We start from the raw sequence: 5507 nt of genomic DNA, 5'->3' as shown, positions 1-5507 counted from the left end.
CTGCTGGTCAGAGCGCAAATTGCAGAATGAAAAAATAAGAATTAAACCTATGCTTGTTTTAAAGACACACAAACATTTAATTAGTTTTTGAGTGATAGTATTTTAAGTGCTATATTTTAAGATTACATTTATTCTTTAGAATTTTGCCGTTTGAAGTGGTTGTCTTAATGTTAATATTTGAGTTTTCCTTTTAATAGTACAGCTTTATGTTGCTTTTCACTTTGCACCCATCACATTTGCACACACTTTGAAGTTGTTGGTGATTGTAATTATATCCATCAAATGAATATATATTCTTTAGGTATTGGCTTTAAAAAGGATTTGTTCCAGCAGTTAAAATAAAAAATATATATAATTATTGAATGACTGTGGAGCTGCTTTTTGGGAAGAGTGCAAGTTTATACTTGCCAACATTGGACTGTGAAAAATAGACTTTATTGTATAGTTGTATCGGCCCAGCGGATAATTATTTGTCATTTCTTCCTTTGCATTTTTCAACCTGATGAAGGAATCTTATTCTTAAAATATTCTAAAATATTCCTATTCTTAAAATTGATAATTTTGAGGACAATGATAAAAAGCAGTTTTAATCCTTGAAATGAGAGCCAAAAGGCTAAATAAGACAATTACACTGCAGTGCATTTGGTCTGCATTATTGAAGATACAATTATGTTTTCTGTCTTAATCCCCCTCAAAAACGGGATGTTTTTATCAGAAAAGGCTATCAAATAATAAATGAATAAATGAATCTACCTGCCACTAGTGATGGGCAGATAAGGCCCCATTGGGTGTATGGCACATTTCCCAAACTGTGTCGACACTGTGCTTAAGCTGGTTGCTGTATCACTCAATGTCGACATCTGCTGGATTTAAAAAGTAATTGCAGGCAACTTCAATGAAGACTGTAAACAGACTGAACAAGGTTCATTCACATATTTTTATTTAGAAACATCAGCTGCGTTAACATCTTTGGGCCAAGGCGATTGCGCCGCTTACAAACCATTTCTCCTGCTTTTGAGAACACCCTTTCACAGGGCACTGATGATGACGGCGTACATAAAAATGTCATTGCAAGTTTTTACAAGGTAGTGTAATTTAGTCTTTGCGATTTCCAGTATTGGTAGTGGATCCTGTGATCTTGGTGTGTTCTCCTCGGAGAGCTATCTTTTTACCTCGATAATGGCATCGTTTGTGACATTTGAATTGGCCTTGCTCTCCTTGACTTCCATGTCCAGCTGGTGCCACAGGGTGTCATCTGAGGAAACAAAATGCATCTGTGTTACTAATTCATTGTATTCACATGGAGTGTTTTGGATGAACATTAAAATACAAATGAACACAATTAAGAATCATGACATACCTGGACTGGAAGCAGATGGTTGAGTTGAAAGTCCAGCTTGGGCATCTTCCATTTGTGTCGGTACAGCATTTCTCATTTCTGCTGCACACTCTGATTTTACTATTTCCACCGCATCATTGACTTTTGACGCACTTAAGAATACCATCGTCTTGAACCGAGGGTCCAGCACTGTTGGTATTGTCATTACATTTAATGACTCCAGGTTGCACAGAGTTTCTAGCAATCTTCTTTTCAGGTTTTCCACAAGATTAATTACTGTTTCCATGGTTACATTTAATGCATTGCGTTGCAATGACTGGTGCAACATTTTGAGCATTGGGATTACCTTTGATCCAGACACTCTTTTTTTCCTCAGACAGCTCCACTGTTGCCTGATTAAATGGAGCAAGCACACGGAGTGTCTCCTCCATGATTTTATAATCATTTGTAGTGAGCTGAGCTATATCACTTTTTAAAGAGGCTAGGGATACTAACACCGACTCCTTCTGTTCTGCCATGCATTCCAGCATCAAATATTTGCTGTTCGATCTAGTTGACATTCATTTCTTCACTGGTCCTCCCATCTGTAGCTGAACTTGTGCCAGCTTCTCTTTGGCTGTAGTACTGGTTCTAAAGTATGTTTCAATATGCCTTGTTTTATTTCGGATATCAGTGAGTGTCTCAATTTGGTCACATGATTTTTGAACTGTTAAATTTAAAGAATGCGCTGTGCAAATCATATGCCTGATTTGGAGCTTTTTGACACTCATGCAACCATGTTTGCAGCCGCATCTGTGTTAAGACATGTCACTTTCTCTGCTAAATTCCTGCATTAAGTTTTTCTTTACTTGGGCCATATTTTCAGCAGTGTGCTGCTGAGGGAAGTGTTCCACTCCCAACATTGATGTACACAGTGTATGGTTCTCACTATTGACATAGTGACAGGTCACAGCCAGGTAAGCCTCCATGTTCATGGATGTCCACATGTCAGCTGTTAGGCTGACTGTAACTGAACTCTTTATTTCTTTTTTAACTTGCTCCTTTTTCTCCTCATACCTCTGGATAATCATGGTCTTAATAGCCTAAAATTAATAACACAAGCGGAGTAGATTAATAAATGAAATCACTTAACATGCATATACCTTGTTAACATGTATAACACCCATTTATTAGTTTGTTTAACATACCTTTCTGCATGGCAGAACATATGAGGGCTCAAGGAGTTGGACCAGTTCTCGGAACCCCTTGTTTTCCACAAGGCAAAGCGGCTGACAGTCTGTAATGATCATATTCATGATAGCCTCATCAAAAACCTGCTTTGTGGAAACACCAGGGCTAATCATGGAAGCATTACCTCGTTCTTCCTTCTCATGCCGGCCACGGTAATGCCTCAGCATTGTGGAAGTGCTCCGGTTACAGTAAGACAGTACCTGCGCAAATCCTACATTTCACCTACAATAGAAATAAAAGTTAATTCATGTAAACGGGAATAACCCGACAGAAGAGTGATCAATGGTGGAAATGAGAACAGAATAATACTTTACCTTATTTTCCGTTATAAGATCAAAATGATCCCACACGGGAGAAAACTTCCTCTTCCTTGGTTGATCCAAAGTTTTCGATGACAAGCCAAAAACCAATGCAAAGCAAACAACACAAACTATCTCCCTCCAACAAAACCCACAAACGTGTTGATACATTTTTTTGTTTATAAATACAATTTGGCACGTTCACAACCAAACGACACAGGAACTGTATCGTTCACATGTTTTCCTTAAAGAGATACGTGCATCGACACGGGTCTTCGCGTCGGGGCTTAACTTTCTCTCTAAACAGTCATCAGTGCCAGATTATTCTTGAGTTAGTTAGGTTTCTGATTACCTCATCTGAGTCTGCCTGCTCCTGTCTGATCTGTTTGCTTGTCCTGTCTTTGGACTCCTGCTGGATTCTGCCTGTTATCTGATCATGGAGCTACATCCTGTCACTGACCTGGTTTTCCCTTCAAAACAACTTTGGACTTCTGATCCCCTGGTTCTGAATCCTGAGGCTTCATCCTAAGGATGATCTTGCTTCCTTCGGATCTGATCTCCTACTTGTTCCTTTGGGACTACAGTGCGTGGGACTCTGTGGGTGGCACCCGCCTCATCTTCTTCGACAGCTGATAGGCTAGAATCAATCTCGTTCAGGTAAGTGACTCACGCATTCGTAATCATCCTCTGCCATATGAATGCGGTCACTAACATTTGTTCTCTTCCTGCAGAGGTTCCTGCCTTAAATGCCCTAGCTGCCCAATGCCAGTCCGTTGTTTTTAAATTAACACCTTATGAAATATCTGTCTCTCTGCCTTGAATACTGGGTCCTCTGTTCTGACGCTGGCTTATTACTTTTCATGGGCATTACGCTGCCGTGGGTATTGCTTAAGTTAGGCTGTCACTGGACATAACTCTGGGCTTCTTATGAATACGATATGTATACGCTCAAAATTGAAAAAAAAATACATAGTAAGTTCAGCGTATGCCAGCGTTTTAGAAGATTCTGGGACATCTGGCATACGCTGGTTAAATCATCAAGATGTGAAAGGGGTTTTACAGTTTTGCATTTCAGATATTGAGCCTTTAGCTTCTCCATTTTTATGTTTAAGGAAAAATAAAAGCAAATATTGAAATTAATATTCAGGGCTGACTAATAGTTGATGAATACTTTTTAGAACACAGCATTTCTATATTTTTGATATTTAATGATCAATGACTTTCAGAACTCTTGGTTGAAAGAAAGATATGGAAAAATACTTTATCTCAAAACTAAGCTTATGGTTTAATTGGTTTTTAATAGTCTCACACAGTCTTGATAACTAATATTACATCATCCTAAACTCCCCTTTAATGCAATGATAAGCAACAACCCCATTAAAAAATATGTAAATTAAGTAGTTAAACATTTTCAGAGGTAATAGAAACAACTTTTATAGCAATATACTAATATATTTACATCCTATTTGGATGGATAGAAATAGAGGAATTATAAAAAACTTTTTTTTAGAAAAAAATCTCTCCCCTTCATTAGCTCCTTCCACCTGTAGAAGGCTTGTCAAATGTGTAGCCTTTTTTTTTTCTTTTTTAACCCATGGGCGAGCTTAACTCTCTGTTACTCCCCTCGTCCTATGGGTCAAAAATTACGCACCCTACCAAAGCAACCAAAATGGAGGTTTTTTGGGACCCAAATGCAGAGATCTGGAGGCTGAGGTGAATCTTGTAGATTTAATAGGTACTGAGGCTAAATACAGTAATACAAAGAAACACATGACAAGAAAACACCAAGGGAAACTCACGTGGGGAACAAAAAACAACAAGGAACCAGCACTAAGCGACTGCATAGGTGGTGTATATAAGGGGAACAGAACAAAGGATGGGCTAATGAACTGAATATGGAGCAGGTGTGAGTGGAACCAACCAGAAAGGAAGCCAAGGGGAAAGGAAATAAGCACAAGGGGGCAGCAGAGAGTAACTTAAAACTGCTTGAATCTGATGGAAAATAAACCAAAGGATAAAAACAAAACAACCGATACTGAAAACTAAAAACTCAGAGTGTCACATGAGGAGAACTATAACATAATAAAGCAGATTATTTTAGTTTTAAATCCAAAATCAATTTGGCATGACGAAACAACCTGTTATTTATCAATTCAATTCAACCCAATCTAATTCAATTTTATCATGAATTGGTTTTTAAAACAATACAGTGATTGTAATCGCTGCCTCTCCTTCACAATAAAATGCGCAATGTCATTCCTCATGCAAATAAAAGATATTCCTCATTGTCGTCAGTATTTTTAAGACGGCAGAATGTCAAACAATACCTAGCCTTATGTATAAACTTTTATTAAATTATTATGAAACTGTATCAGATTATTATTAATGATACACAAATAAGATATGTAAATGAAAACATTGATTTCAGCCATTAAATAAAGATAACTTGTCACACAATGTTCTTTTAACATCCACATTTCAGATCAATAAAGAAGTAGATGCTTTGATTCTAATTAGTTGAGTTAATGAAAGGTTTTACCTTCATTTTAATGTTTAGGGAAATCCAAGAGAAGATCTGCCAGATGGGAGCGGGTAACTGCACAAATAGAACTCCAAAAAGTTTGTCTTTATTTTACTAA

The 5507-nt window shown here is 37.6% G+C and overlaps 1 long non-coding RNA gene across 1 annotated transcript in view; it reads left to right on the top strand.

Moving 5' to 3' along the window:
- LOC107097751 overlaps window positions 1-5475 on the top strand; it is a 13969-nt gene extending 8494 nt beyond the window's left edge. The window contains exon 3 of the long non-coding RNA XR_001481857.1: window positions 5426-5475. This is a non-coding gene — a long non-coding RNA (uncharacterized LOC107097751). The remainder of the gene's footprint in view (window positions 1-5425) is intronic.
- Window positions 5476-5507: the final 32 nt, after the last annotated feature.

This window comes from Cyprinodon variegatus, unplaced genomic scaffold (assembly GCF_000732505.1).
Source record: "Cyprinodon variegatus isolate N-32 unplaced genomic scaffold, C_variegatus-1.0 Scaffold720, whole genome shotgun sequence".
In the NCBI taxonomy this organism is placed as follows: domain Eukaryota; kingdom Metazoa; phylum Chordata; class Actinopteri; order Cyprinodontiformes; family Cyprinodontidae; genus Cyprinodon; species Cyprinodon variegatus.
The sequence above is the reverse complement of the archived record's forward strand: the minus strand, read 5'-3'. Positions and strand labels throughout refer to the sequence as shown.